This window comes from Siphateles boraxobius, unplaced genomic scaffold, assembly GCF_051911475.1.
Source record: "Siphateles boraxobius isolate OS27281-9 unplaced genomic scaffold, OSU_SipBor_1 77, whole genome shotgun sequence".
Classification (NCBI taxonomy): Eukaryota; Metazoa; Chordata; class Actinopteri; order Cypriniformes; family Leuciscidae; genus Siphateles; species Siphateles boraxobius.
The window spans coordinates 6407870-6422650 of record NW_027509205.1 but is presented as its reverse complement, the minus strand read 5'-3'; the positions used below and the strand labels follow the sequence as shown (position 1 = coordinate 6422650).

General features: G+C 48.0%; 8 non-coding genes and 1 pseudogene across 8 annotated transcripts; all 9 read left to right on the top strand.

The window, feature by feature from the left end:
• Positions 1–410: 410 nt before the first annotated feature.
• On the top strand, positions 411–574 carry LOC143726528 (U1 spliceosomal RNA). The gene has a single exon (XR_013198769.1). It is a non-coding gene; the product is annotated as a U1 spliceosomal RNA (small nuclear RNA).
• Positions 575–1702: 1128 nt separating this feature from the next.
• LOC143727153 (U2 spliceosomal RNA) lies at positions 1703–1893 on the top strand. The gene has a single exon (XR_013199361.1). It is a non-coding gene; the product is annotated as a U2 spliceosomal RNA (small nuclear RNA).
• A 424-nt stretch (positions 1894–2317) lies between these two features.
• On the top strand, positions 2318–2481 carry LOC143726822 (U1 spliceosomal RNA). The gene has a single exon (XR_013199050.1). It is a non-coding gene; the product is annotated as a U1 spliceosomal RNA (small nuclear RNA).
• Positions 2482–9081: 6600 nt separating this feature from the next.
• Positions 9082–9258, top strand: LOC143727405 (U2 spliceosomal RNA; annotated as a pseudogene).
• A 434-nt stretch (positions 9259–9692) lies between these two features.
• On the top strand, positions 9693–9856 carry LOC143726821 (U1 spliceosomal RNA). Its single transcript, XR_013199049.1, has one exon. It is a non-coding gene; the product is annotated as a U1 spliceosomal RNA (small nuclear RNA).
• Positions 9857–10984: 1128 nt separating this feature from the next.
• On the top strand, positions 10985–11175 carry LOC143727151 (U2 spliceosomal RNA). The gene has a single exon (XR_013199359.1). It is a non-coding gene; the product is annotated as a U2 spliceosomal RNA (small nuclear RNA).
• A 424-nt stretch (positions 11176–11599) lies between these two features.
• Positions 11600–11763, top strand: LOC143726820 (U1 spliceosomal RNA). The gene has a single exon (XR_013199048.1). It is a non-coding gene; the product is annotated as a U1 spliceosomal RNA (small nuclear RNA).
• Positions 11764–12891: 1128 nt separating this feature from the next.
• Positions 12892–13082, top strand: LOC143727150 (U2 spliceosomal RNA). Its single transcript, XR_013199358.1, has one exon. It is a non-coding gene; the product is annotated as a U2 spliceosomal RNA (small nuclear RNA).
• A 424-nt stretch (positions 13083–13506) lies between these two features.
• On the top strand, positions 13507–13670 carry LOC143726819 (U1 spliceosomal RNA). The gene has a single exon (XR_013199047.1). It is a non-coding gene; the product is annotated as a U1 spliceosomal RNA (small nuclear RNA).
• The last annotated feature ends 1111 nt before the right edge of the window (positions 13671–14781 follow it).

Below are 14781 nucleotides of genomic sequence, written 5' to 3'. Positions count from 1 at the left end.
GTTTTAGTCTTGTGTGGCAGCAGGTGTTAATGGAAGTAACGTATATTGCTGTGTATGGGTGCTTTAAAGGTGTTGTAGGTGATCATATGCTATACAGGTAATGGTGGTGTGAGAGGGAAAAAAAAACAACAACTCTGTTCTTATCTCGTTTAACATCTGATTCGTCCACTATCCGGTGACCGCGTATGAAATTGATTTTTGGCTCATGGATCCGGAGCATGAAAACAACATCATCCACAACAACAACAGCAAAAGAGCCCGACTCTGCAGGTTTTTGATGTCTCTCTCTTATCTCTTGGAGTTTTTACGAATGAGCTGATGAGTTGAATCAGGTGTGTGTTTGATTGTCCGACCGTTGGTGAGGATTGCGGAGAGGGACACGGTGCCTCTGACGGGAGGCCTGGGAATTCATACTTACCTGGCAGGGGAGACACCATGATCAGGAAGGTGGTTCACCCAGGGTGAGGCTCGGCCATTGCACTCCGGTTGTGCTGACCCCTGCGAATTCCCCAAATGTGGGAATCTCGACTGCATAATTTATGGTAGTGGGGGACTGCGTTCGCGCTCTCCCCTGGACACACTGGTTAAAAGAGCAGATTGTTCGAGTTCCTCTTCTTCTGGTAGTTAACGACCTAGGAAGTCCAGGGAATTGAACTGCAGTGGTTGATCGAGAGATGTAAAACTCTCAACCTAGGACCAGTCTGCAAAAGTAGGGCTGTTTTTTAGGTTTTTTTTTCATCATTCTTCAAATAATCTCCATTATTCAACCAGCGCTTTTATTGGCAGCAGTGGTCCTAGAAGCAAAGTTGTTCCGAATGAGGAGTTCTATCATGTGGTATGAATACCTTGTGCATGTGTGAAAAATCACCTGACATACAGTCGCCTATGGCCGTATTCATGTTGTTGTTTTTACTGTTTACAGCGCCACCAAGTGGCCAGTCGCCACATCCCTTTTCACCAGAGCACAGGCTGAGCCCGTGCACAGGTGTACCGACTTGGGTGTAATTGTCTCATTCCGTTGGAGAGTTATGGCCATTTAAGTAAAGCCCGCCTCGCCCACTCCCAACGTTTTGGCGTCCCGTCGCCAACGTGAATCGAAATTCCGACTTTTTTCCCCATCGCTGTCGGCAATCAGACTCCAGGGAATCTTTCTGCACCGGTTTGGGTCAGATCGGGCGAAAGACCTAGGACTAGTGTGCAAAAGTAGCTTTTTCACAAAATCCCAAATACCCGAAAATCTCGCCAGCGCAACCATCGAATCCGAGGCCTGCGTCTTGTTCGGCCCGAGCCAAGGATTCCGGTGATGTAAGACACTTGGGTCTGCGACGGACGGTTCAGGAGTTACGAGGCATTTCGTACTTCTGATCGCTGCAGCGCCACCTTGGGGCCGATTGGGCCGAGCCTTGGTGATGTTGTAGACCGGGCGGGTACTACCATCCCTCAAGAGTTTCAAGTCTCTACGACGTACGCTTTGGTCTGCCCGCTCACTTTTAGGGCAGAATGTTTGTTGGTCCAAAATCCCAGGTTGCACTCCAAAGTGTCGTGTTGTGCGCTCTGCTGTGATCCATTTTCGGTGTCAACAGTCAAGCTGAGCTTGTATTGCTGTGAGCTGAGCTTGTTTGCTGGCGACCTTTAGACCCTCTCGCCACGGCCCAGGTGGGCGTGGCCTTTGACGGCTCCCCCGCCTCTGCGTCATTGTGTCATCGCTTCTCGGCCTTTTGGCTAAGATCAAGTGTAGTATCTGTTCTTATCAGTTTAATATCTGATACGTGCCCTACCCGGGCACCATATATTAAATTGATTTTTGGAACTGGGAGATGGAAGAGGGGCTTGCTCCGTCCACTCCACGCATCGACCCGGTATTGCAGTACTTCTGGGAACGGTGCACCCCCAAAAACTGTGTTCAATGAAAGAGATGTTTTAGTCTTGTGTGGCAGCAGGTGTTAATGGAAGTAACGTGTATGGGTGCTTTAAAGGTGTTGTAGGTGATCATATGCTATACAGGTAATGGTGGTGTGAGAGGGAAAAAAAAACAACAACTCTGTTCTTATCTCGTTTAACATCTGATTCGTCCACTATCCGGTGACCGCGTATGAAATTGATTTTTGGCTCATGGATCCGGAGCATGAAAACAACATCATCCACAACAACAACAGCAAAAGAGCCCGACTCTGCAGGTTTTTGATGTCTCTCTCTTATCTCTTGGAGTTTTTACGAATGAGCTGATGAGTTGAATCAGGTGTGTGTTTGATTGTCCGACCGTTGGTGAGGATTGCGGAGAGGGACACGGTGCCTCTGACGGGAGGCCTGGGAATTCATACTTACCTGGCAGGGGAGACACCATGATCAGGAAGGTGGTTCACCCAGGGCGAGGCTCGGCCATTGCACTCCGGTTGTGCTGACCCCTGCGAATTCCCCAAATGTGGGAATCTCGACTGCATAATTTATGGTAGTGGGGGACTGCGTTCGCGCTCTCCCCTGGACACACTGGTTAAAAGAGCAGATTGTTCGAGTTCCTCTTCTTCTGGTAGTTAACGACCTAGGAAGTCCAGGGAATTGAACTGCAGTGGTTGATCGAGAGATGTAAAACTCTCAACCTAGGACCAGTCTGCAAAAGTAGGGCTGTTTTTTAGTTTTTTTTTTCATCATTCTTCAAATAATCTCCATTATTCAACCAGCGCTTTTATTGGCAGCAGTGGTCCTAGAAGCAAAGTTGTTCCGAATGAGGAGTTCTATCATGTGGTATGAATACCTTGTGCATGTGTGAAAAATCACCTGACATACAGTCGCCTATGGCCGTATTCATGTTGTTGTTTTTACTGTTTACAGCGCCACCAAGTGGCCAGTCGCCACATCCCTTTTCACCAGAGCACAGGCTGAGCCCGTGCACAGGTGTACCGACTTGGGTGTAATTGTCTCATTCCGTTGGAGAGTTATGGCCATTTAAGTAAAGCCCGCCTCGCCCACTCCCAACGTTTTGGCGTCCCGTCGCCAACGTGAATCGAAATTCCGACTTTTTTCCCCATCGCTGTCGGCAATCAGACTCCAGGGAATCTTTCTGCACCGGTTTGGGTCAGATCGGGCGAAAGACCTAGGACTAGTGTGCAAAAGTAGCTTTTTCACAAAATCCCAAATACCCGAAAATCTCGCCAGCGCAACCATCGAATCCGAGGCCTGCGTCTTGTTCGGCCCGAGCCAAGGATTCCGGTGATGTAAGACACTTGGGTCTGCGACGGACGGTTCAGGAGTTACGAGGCATTTCGTACTTCTGATCGCTGCAGCGCCACCTTGGGGCCGATTGGGCCGAGCCTTGGTGATGTTGTAGACCGGGCGGGTACTACCATCCCTCAAGAGTTTCAAGTCTCTACGACGTACGCTTTGGTCTGCCCGCTCACTTTTAGGGCAGAATGTTTGTTGGTCCAAAATCCCAGGTTGCACTCCAAAGTGTCGTGTTGTGCGCTCTGCTGTGATCCATTTTCGGTGTCAACAGTCAAGCTGAGCTTGTATTGCTGTGAGCTGAGCTTGTTTGCTGGCGACCTTTAGACCCTCTCGCCACGGCCCAGGTGGGCGTGGCCTTTGACGGCTCCCCCGCCTCTGCGTCATTGTGTCATCGCTTCTCGGCCTTTTGGCTAAGATCAAGTGTCTGGTCCTAGGGTAGAGACAGCGATCGCCTCTTGGAGGTTTTTCCGGCTTGGGTCCTTCAGTGACTTGAGCCCCAAACTTTTGAGAGGTACATTGATCCAGCTGCTTTTATTCCGGTTCTGTTTTAAGGTAAGACCTTTTTATCTATTTATTTATTATTTATTTATTTATTGTTTTTTAAAGTTTTAGGCTGTTGGTGTCTCCACCATGTCGGCTGCCCGTGCCGGCATGAGGAGGCACCACAGCGTGCGTTTTTTATTCAAAGAAGTTGAGGGGAAGCTCCTGGGGATGTCACGTCTTGACTTCTCCAGGAAGCTGATCCAAAAAACTCTAAATTTTAAACCTGATGATCTGAATTGCATCGTGACTCTGCCCCTGAACAAAGGATTTGATGTTAGTTTTAGAGCGGTTTCCCACCTGAATGATTTCTGGCACAGATTTGAAGTAGCTAAATCCCAGCTGTCCATGTTTACTGTTGAAAAGCTCTCTGACAACACACTTAAAACTGTGATTGTTAGAATGTTTAATGAGACAGTGACTGGGGAGGACATTTGTGTCTGGCTGGGCAGATTTTGCACAGTTCGAAGCCAGCCAGTCAAGGTTTTAGATGAGGATGGTATTTGGACATGCTCCTGGCGAATTCCCATTAAACAATGGGAAGACGCTGGGGGCTACCAGGGCCTGAAGCATCTGCCTTCTATGATTGTGTTGGGTGAGAACAGAGGCTACATTCACTACCAGGGTATGCCCAAATTATGTAGAAAATGTGGAAAGTTTGGGCACTTAGCTGAAGCATGCCAGGAAATGATATGTGGGAAATGCAGAGAAATTGGTCATACTTTTGAAGAGTGTACCAATGGCAGGCGGTGCAACCTCTGTGGGGAGTCATCCCATCTCTACAGAGATTGCCCTAAAAGTTTTGCCAACAAACTGAAAGGCAACAAAATGGCCGCCCCACATGTGGAACAAACAAAAGAGCAAAGGAAGGAGGAGGCGGTCCCTGAGGTTTTGGCGGGAAATTCTATTTCCCAGCCAGCCTCAGGGAGTGGGCAGGAGGAAGGAAGTGGGGCGGCCACAGGGGCGGAGTCAAGTTTTAACAGCGAACAGAGTGAGGAAGCCGTTCCCCAACAAGAGAGAAGTGAAAACAAAATGGAGGAGGAGGAGGAGGATGCAACGGCTTCCTCACTCTACACCGTATCGGAGGTTAGTGTGGTGGATAGTGGGGGTGAATCCGAGGGTTCACTCCCCAATGCTCAGGTGCAAAAAAGGTCTGTGAGATCTCCTCTGCTTCAAACAGAGGAGAAAAGGCTGCGGGCATCGCATCGGCTAGATAGTTCCTCTTCGTTAGATCTAGACCGTATGTGGCCCGCAGAATCTCCCAATGAAGTCTCCTTTTTGCACGTTAAGCTTAGAACATCGTCACCGAAGGAGCCACAAGAGGTTCTCTCTGTGGACTCTGAGGCGGCGAGCATTTGCCCTCCTGATCCCAGTTTTTCTGGGGAAAAGGAGAAGCAAGTGCTACATGACATAACATGATTTTAATGTAACTTTCTGCAGTCTTTTGGTTTTATCCTTCTATTAATGCTTGTATTTTTAACCATACTGCTCATGGCCCTCACTATCTCTACAATCAATGTGAGAAGTGTGAGGTCTACTTTGCGAGCACAGAGTGTGTTATCCTTTTTAAAAACTTTTAAGTCAGATGTGTTTTTATTGCAAGAATGTGGTTTGCCCTTTTTAACAAATTACAGGAAGTGGGAGGAGATTTGGACCCCAGGATTTTCCATTTGGAGTGGGTCCAATTTTAACAAAAATGACGGTGTTGCTATTTTAATAAAAAATCCCAACCTTTTGGTGAAGGGCAGCACTGTGGTGAGGGACGGGCGGGCAATTTTAGCAAATCTGACTTTTTTAGGTAAGGATCTTAACATTTTAAATATGTATGGTTTTACTGAAAAAAATAACAGGTATGAGCTTTTAGAAGACTTGCAACCCCACATGCTAGGCAGGGCTCCCCTAGTGGTAGCAGGGGATTTTAATTGTGTATTATCAAAAAAGGACAGAAGGAGGGTAGGAGAGGATTTTAAGGTCGACAAGACATCGGTTTTATTACAAAATATAGTCAAAGATTTTAAGTTAGTTGACTGTTTTAAAACAATGCATCAAAGAGAGGAAGGCTTCACCTGGTTCAGTGGTGACGGTGCCAGAGCCTCTCGAATTGACTATATTTTTACCAGGGACCTCCCGCCGACCGATGCTACATTGACCCCCCTCTTTTTTTCCGACCATATGATGCTGTCTTGCACTCTTTCACTCCCCACGGGTGTGACTGCAGGGAGAGGGCTGTGGAAGCTGAACTGTTCCCTATTAGAGGACGAGGAACTGGTTAGTGAGTATAGGGAGCAGTTCAGCCAATGGCAGACCCTCCAGGACTTTTACGACTCACGTGCACAGTGGTGGGAGATGGTGAAACAAAGGACAGGACGGTTTTTTAAACAAATTGGAAAGGAAAAAAAGAATAAAGAAAAAAGACGCATGATGGGGTTGCAAAAAAGACTGCAGAGATATTTTAACCTTTTAAACAATGGATTGGATTTTACAAATGAAATAAAAGAAGTAAAGAAAGAAATGTCAGATCTGTCTGAAACAAAGAGCAAAGGTGTCATTTTAAGATGTAGAGAAAGGGAGTTAGAGGAAGGAGAGAAGTGTACCAGGTATTTTTTTAAAAAGACAATAGCTCGGGGAGGGTCGATCAATATTTTAAAAACTTTTAGAGGGGGGGAAGTAAATACAACTGACCTGATTTTAGGGGAAATTGAAAGTTTTTACAGTAATTTATACGGCACTAAAGAGGTACACAATGGCATCTTAGAGGAAGTTTTAGGGTTTTTAGATAAAAAAGTTAAGAGTCCAGATGTGCTTTTATCCCAGGATTTTAATCTTTTAGAATTGGAAAAAGCTTTAAAGGGTTTTAAGAAGGGGAAGTCCCCGGGCATGGACGGACTCCCCTTTGAGTTTTATCTGACTTTCTGGGACATTTTAGCACATGACTTACTTACAGTTTTTAAAGAATTTGAGACTCTTGACAGACTTCCAGACAGCTTTAGAGTAGGGATAGTTACATTACTGTACAAAAAAGGAGACAAGACTGACTTGAGAAACTGGCGACCAATCACTCTTTTAAATTATGATTGTAAACTTTTTAGTAAGATTTTAGCTACACGCATGTCGACTGTTTTAGAGGACGTAATCCACCTGGATCAAGCTTGCGCTGTGCCCGGCAGGAAGATCACGGACAGCCTGGTACTGATCAGAGACGCCATCTGTTATGCGAGAGACAGAAACATTAGACTTGTAGTCCTAAATTTAGACTTTGAAAAAGCTTTTGATCGGGTCTCGCACCAGTACCTCCTTCAGGTACTGCAAAAAATGGGGTTTCCAGAGAGGTTTATAGCTTGGGTGGGACTGCTGTATGAGGGCTTAAGCAGCAAATTTCTTGCAAATGGGCATCTTTCCAAAGCTGTAAATATCCACACCGGTGTCCGTCAGGGGTGTCCTTTATCTCCCCTTCTGTATGTGGCTTGTATTGAGCCACTGGCACAGATCTTGAGAAGGGATAAATGGATTAAAGGACTAGATATCCCAGGAACTGGTGGACTGACGGCGACCTGCGTTTTATATATGGATGACGTGACCCTTTTAGCGACTGACTTTTTATCAGTACGAAGAGCAATGGACTTGACTGACTGGTACGGTCGGGCCTCGGGCGCCAAGCTTAACAGGAGTAAGTCCGAGGCCCTGCTCTTCGGGCCGTGGGGCGACGTGGACACAGGAGGACTAGATTTGGATTTTAAAGAAAAGGATTTGAAAATTTTAGGAGTAAAATTTGACAGGGAGGGTGGAGGACCAGGAAACTGGACTGACATGTTAGGGAAAGTCAGACAAAGACTGGGCTTTTGGGGACTAAGACAACTGACGTTAGAAGGCAAGATTTTAATTTTTAAAGCAGTGATTTTACCACTAATTTTACTTGTCTGTTCTGTTTTTAGTCCCCCAAGACGATTCCTGGCCAAGTTGGAGAGGGCGGTATTTTATTTCCTGTGGGGGTCCAAGTGGGAACGAATCAAGAGGGAGGTGGTTAAAAAGAAAAAAGAGAATGGCGGGAAAGGCCTCCCAGACCCCCACCTGTTTTTAGGCAGCCGCTTTGCCGCCCTCCATATCCAGTATGCACTGACCCCATCCAGAGAACACAAGACAGCAGCCATGACCCGATTCTGGATGGGGTCATACCTAAGAAGTTTGAAAATTTTACCCATTGATCTTAAAAGTCCAGTGTCTTTTAATTTGTCAAAAGAGCATAGTTTTATTAAGAAATTTTTAAAGAAATATCTTTTAGAAACAAATGATGCCACTGTTTTAACTAATCACAAGTCTCTCGTCTCTCTTGTGCAGGATCGAGAATCGGTGAGTCCAGTTCCAGGCCTCACACTAGGTGAGGCCAAAGACGTTTGGAGGAACGCAGCCCACCCAGCTCTCCAGAACAGGCTTAAGGACCTGTCGTGGATGGTGGCTCATGAGATCCTCCCGGTCAGGGCGGTCATGCACTCCAGAGGCATGGCCAAAAACTCCACCTGCCCACGGTCCGGATGTGGTTCCCCGGAGACCGTTCAACATCTGCTCTGGGAGTGCGGCGCTGCGCGGGACCTGTGGGCCAAGACAGGCCCCCTGTTTTTCCCGTGCCTGCCAGCGGGTGGGGCTCAGGTGGACTATAAGCTCGCCATCCTGGGGGTGGGTCAGGGCTTGAAGGAGTTGACACCACCAACGTTTGCCTCGCTCTGGCTCACCCTCAACCACATCAAGGATGCCATCTGGGTCACCAGAAACCTGCTGGTGGGGAAACGCGTGACGGTCCCCCTCCACGCGTGCGAGCAGAGGATAACATCAACGCTGCAGGGTGGGCCGCACGTCGTTATTCGGATGGGGGGGCCGAGGTCACACGGAGAAGGTCCCGGCCGCCACCGTACCTGGCCGCCCGTAGATGCACCCTCACCACTCTGGCTACGGGAACAGCGGGCCAGCGGGCCGGAGGAGAGGGGATCTCCGCTGGGCACTGGAAGCGAGGAGTCTGGGGCCTGTTCTGGAGACCTGGAGTGAATGGACATTCTTGATAGGGACTCACCCTCGATCCTGTACAAGAGATGTTTTATTTGGCATATTTTATTGTTTTATTGTTTTATATTTGCATTCCTATTTTATTTTAATCCATTTTACCTTTACTTTAAAACAACACACAACATACATGGACTTTTACACAACACATCAACATAACTGATTTTTAACTGTAACTTATGTCCTTTTTGTTGTTTTAAGATATGTGCAAAAATGTGATTTTATAAGGAAAAAATGGATATTGAAAGAATGGAATGAAACAATGTGACAATAAACTTTTTTCGAAAGAAAAAATCTGTTCTTATCAGTTTAATATCTGATACGTGCCCTACCCGGGCACCATATATTAAATTGATTTTTGGAACTGGGAGATGGAAGAGGGGCTTGCTCCGTCCACTCCACGCATCGACCCGGTATTGCAGTACTTCTGGGAACGGTGCACCCCCAAAAACTGTGTTCAATGAAAGAGATGTTTTAGTCTTGTGTGGCAGCAGGTGTTAATGGAAGTAACGTATATTGCTGTGTATGGGTGCTTTAAAGGTGTTGTAGGTGATCATATGCTATACAGGTAATGGTGGTGTGAGAGGGAAAAAAAAACAACAACTCTGTTCTTATCTCGTTTAACATCTGATTCGTCCACTATCCGGTGGCCGCGTATGAAATTGATTTTTGGCTCATGGATCCGGAGCATGAAAACAACATCATCCACAACAACAACAGCAAAAGAGCCCGACTCTGCAGGTTTTTGATGTCTCTCTCTTATCTCTTGGAGTTTTTACGAATGAGCTGATGAGTTGAATCAGGTGTGTGTTTGATTGTCCGACCGTTGGTGAGGATTGCGGAGAGGGACACGGTGCCTCTGACGGGAGGCCTGGGAATTCATACTTACCTGGCAGGGGAGACACCATGATCAGGAAGGTGGTTCACCCAGGGCGAGGCTCGGCCATTGCACTCCGGTTGTGCTGACCCCTGCGAATTCCCCAAATGTGGGAATCTCGACTGCATAATTTATGGTAGTGGGGGACTGCGTTCGCGCTCTCCCCTGGACACACTGGTTAAAAGAGCAGATTGTTCGAGTTCCTCTTCTTCTGGTAGTTAACGACCTAGGAAGTCCAGGGAATTGAACTGCAGTGGTTGATCGAGAGATGTAAAACTCTCAACCTAGGACCAGTCTGCAAAAGTAGGGCTGTTTTTTAGTTTTTTTTTTCATCATTCTTCAAATAATCTCCATTATTCAACCAGCGCTTTTATTGGCAGCAGTGGTCCTAGAAGCAAAGTTGTTCCGAATGAGGAGTTCTATCATGTGGTATGAATACCTTGTGCATGTGTGAAAAATCACCTGACATACAGTCGCCTATGGCCGTATTCATGTTGTTGTTTTTACTGTTTACAGCGCCACCAAGTGGCCAGTCGCCACATCCCTTTTCACCTGAGCACAGGCTGAGCCCGTGCACAGGTGTACCGACTTGGGTGTAATTGTCTCATTCCGTTGGAGAGTTATGGCCATTTAAGTAAAGCCCGCCTCGCCCACTCCCAACGTTTTGGCGTCCCGTCGCCAACGTGAATCGAAATTTTGACTTTTTTCCCCATCGCTGTCGGCAATCAGACTCCAGGGAATCTTTCTGCACCGGTTTGGGTCAGATCGGGCGAAAGACCTAGGACTAGTGTGCAAAAGTAGCTTTTTCACAAAATCCCAAATACCCGAAAATCTCGCCAGCGCAACCATCGAATCCGAGGCCTGCGTCTTGTTCGGCCCGAGCCAAGGATTCCGGTGATGTAAGACACTTGGGTCTGCGACGGACGGTTCAGGAGTTACGAGGCATTTCGTACTTCTGATCGCTGCAGCGCCACCTTGGGGCCGATTGGGCCGAGCCTTGGTGATGTTGTAGACCGGGCGGGTACTACCATCCCTCAAGAGTTTCAAGTCTCTACGACGTACGCTTTGGTCTGCCCGCTCACTTTTAGGGCAGAATGTTTGTTGGTCCAAAATCCCAGGTTGCACTCCAAAGTGTCGTGTTGTGCGCTCTGCTGTGATCCATTTTCGGTGTCAACAGTCAAGCTGAGCTTGTATTGCTGTGAGCTGAGCTTGTTTGCTGGCGACCTTTAGACCCTCTCGCCACGGCCCAGGTGGGCGTGGCCTTTGACGGCTCCCCCGCCTCTGCGTCATTGTGTCATCGCTTCTCGGCCTTTTGGCTAAGATCAAGTGTAGTATCTGTTCTTATCAGTTTAATATCTGATACGTGCCCTACCCGGGCACCATATATTAAATTGATTTTTGGAACTGGGAGATGGAAGAGGGGCTTGCTCCGTCCACTCCACGCATCGACCCGGTATTGCAGTACTTCTGGGAACGGTGCACCCCCAAAAACTGTGTTCAATGAAAGAGATGTTTTAGTCTTGTGTGGCAGCAGGTGTTAATGGAAGTAACGTGTATGGGTGCTTTAAAGGTGTTGTAGGTGATCATATGCTATACAGGTAATGGTGGTGTGAGAGGGAAAAAAAAACAACAACTCTGTTCTTATCTCGTTTAACATCTGATTCGTCCACTATCCGGTGACCGCGTATGAAATTGATTTTTGGCTCATGGATCCGGAGCATGAAAACAACATCATCCACAACAACAACAGCAAAAGAGCCCGACTCTGCAGGTTTTTGATGTCTCTCTCTTATCTCTTGGAGTTTTTACGAATGAGCTGATGAGTTGAATCAGGTGTGTGTTTGATTGTCCGACCGTTGGTGAGGATTGCGGAGAGGGACACGGTGCCTCTGACGGGAGGCCTGGGAATTCATACTTACCTGGCAGGGGAGACACCATGATCAGGAAGGTGGTTCACCCAGGGCGAGGCTCGGCCATTGCACTCCGGTTGTGCTGACCCCTGCGAATTCCCCAAATGTGGGAATCTCGACTGCATAATTTATGGTAGTGGGGGACTGCGTTCGCGCTCTCCCCTGGACACACTGGTTAAAAGAGCAGATTGTTCGAGTTCCTCTTCTTCTGGTAGTTAACGACCTAGGAAGTCCAGGGAATTGAACTGCAGTGGTTGATCGAGAGATGTAAAACTCTCAACCTAGGACCAGTCTGCAAAAGTAGGGCTGTTTTTTAGTTTTTTTTTTCATCATTCTTCAAATAATCTCCATTATTCAACCAGCGCTTTTATTGGCAGCAGTGGTCCTAGAAGCAAAGTTGTTCCGAATGAGGAGTTCTATCATGTGGTATGAATACCTTGTGCATGTGTGAAAAATCACCTGACATACAGTCGCCTATGGCCGTATTCATGTTGTTGTTTTTACTGTTTACAGCGCCACCAAGTGGCCAGTCGCCACATCCCTTTTCACCTGAGCACAGGCTGAGCCCGTGCACAGGTGTACCGACTTGGGTGTAATTGTCTCATTCCGTTGGAGAGTTATGGCCATTTAAGTAAAGCCCGCCTCGCCCACTCCCAACGTTTTGGCGTCCCGTCGCCAACGTGAATCGAAATTCCGACTTTTTTCCCCATCGCTGTCGGCAATCAGACTCCAGGGAATCTTTCTGCACCGGTTTGGGTCAGATCGGGCGAAAGACCTAGGACTAGTGTGCAAAAGTAGCTTTTTCACAAAATCCCAAATACCCGAAAATCTCGCCAGCGCAACCATCGAATCCGAGGCCTGCGTCTTGTTCGGCCCGAGCCAAGGATTCCGGTGATGTAAGACACTTGGGTCTGCGACGGACGGTTCAGGAGTTACGAGGCATTTCGTACTTCTGATCGCTGCAGCGCCACCTTGGGGCCGATTGGGCCGAGCCTTGGTGATGTTGTAGACCGGGCGGGTACTACCATCCCTCAAGAGTTTCAAGTCTCTACGACGTACGCTTTGGTCTGCCCGCTCACTTTTAGGGCAGAATGTTTGTTGGTCCAAAATCCCAGGTTGCACTCCAAAGTGTCGTGTTGTGCGCTCTGCTGTGATCCATTTTCGGTGTCAACAGTCAAGCTGAGCTTGTATTGCTGTGAGCTGAGCTTGTTTGCTGGCGACCTTTAGACCCTCTCGCCACGGCCCAGGTGGGCGTGGCCTTTGACGGCTCCCCCGCCTCTGCGTCATTGTGTCATCGCTTCTCGGCCTTTTGGCTAAGATCAAGTGTAGTATCTGTTCTTATCAGTTTAATATCTGATACGTGCCCTACCCGGGCACCATATATTAAATTGATTTTTGGAACTGGGAGATGGAAGAGGGGCTTGCTCCGTCCACTCCACGCATCGACCCGGTATTGCAGTACTTCTGGGAACGGTGCACCCCCAAAAACTGTGTTCAATGAAAGAGATGTTTTAGTCTTGTGTGGCAGCAGGTGTTAATGGAAGTAACGTGTATGGGTGCTTTAAAGGTGTTGTAGGTGATCATATGCTATACAGGTAATGGTGGTGTGAGAGGGAAAAAAAAACAACAACTCTGTTCTTATCTCGTTTAACATCTGATTCGTCCACTATCCGGTGACCGCGTATGAAATTGATTTTTGGCTCATGGATCCGGAGCATGAAAACAACATCATCCACAACAACAACAGCAAAAGAGCCCGACTCTGCAGGTTTTTGATGTCTCTCTCTTATCTCTTGGAGTTTTTACGAATGAGCTGATGAGTTGAATCAGGTGTGTGTTTGATTGTCCGACCGTTGGTGAGGATTGCGGAGAGGGACACGGTGCCTCTGACGGGAGGCCTGGGAATTCATACTTACCTGGCAGGGGAGACACCATGATCAGGAAGGTGGTTCACCCAGGGCGAGGCTCGGCCATTGCACTCCGGTTGTGCTGACCCCTGCGAATTCCCCAAATGTGGGAATCTCGACTGCATAATTTATGGTAGTGGGGGACTGCGTTCGCGCTCTCCCCTGGACACACTGGTTAAAAGAGCAGATTGTTCGAGTTCCTCTTCTTCTGGTAGTTAACGACCTAGGAAGTCCAGGGAATTGAACTGCAGTGGTTGATCGAGAGATGTAAAACTCTCAACCTAGGACCAGTCTGCAAAAGTAGGGCTGTTTTTTAGTTTTTTTTTTCATCATTCTTCAAATAATCTCCATTATTCAACCAGCGCTTTTATTGGCAGCAGTGGTCCTAGAAGCAAAGTTGTTCCGAATGAGGAGTTCTATCATGTGGTATGAATACCTTGTGCATGTGTGAAAAATCACCTGACATACAGTCGCCTATGGCCGTATTCATGTTGTTGTTTTTACTGTTTACAGCGCCACCAAGTGGCCAGTCGCCACATCCCTTTTCACCTGAGCACAGGCTGAGCCCGTGCACAGGTGTACCGACTTGGGTGTAATTGTCTCATTCCGTTGGAGAGTTATGGCCATTTAAGTAAAGCCCGCCTCGCCCACTCCCAACGTTTTGGCGTCCCGTCGCCAACGTGAATCGAAATTCCGACTTTTTTCCCCATCGCTGTCGGCAATCAGACTCCAGGGAATCTTTCTGCACCGGTTTGGGTCAGATCGGGCGAAAGACCTAGGACTAGTGTGCAAAAGTAGCTTTTTCACAAAATCCCAAATACCCGAAAATCTCGCCAGCGCAACCATCGAATCCGAGGCCTGCGTCTTGTTCGGCCCGAGCCAAGGATTCCGGTGATGTAAGACACTTGGGTCTGCGACGGACGGTTCAGGAGTTACGAGGCATTTCGTACTTCTGATCGCTGCAGCGCCACCTTGGGGCCGATTGGGCCGAGCCTTGGTGATGTTGTAGACCGGGCGGGTACTACCATCCCTCAAGAGTTTCAAGTCTCTACGACGTACGCTTTGGTCTGCCCGCTCACTTTTAGGGCAGAATGTTTGTTGGTCCAAAATCCCAGGTTGCACTCCAAAGTGTCGTGTTGTGCGCTCTGCTGTGATCCATTTTCGGTGTCAACAGTCAAGCTGAGCTTGTATTGCTGTGAGCTGAGCTTGTTTGCTGGCGACCTTTAGACCCTCTCGCCACGGCCCAGGTGGGCGTGGCCTTTGACGGCTCCCCCGC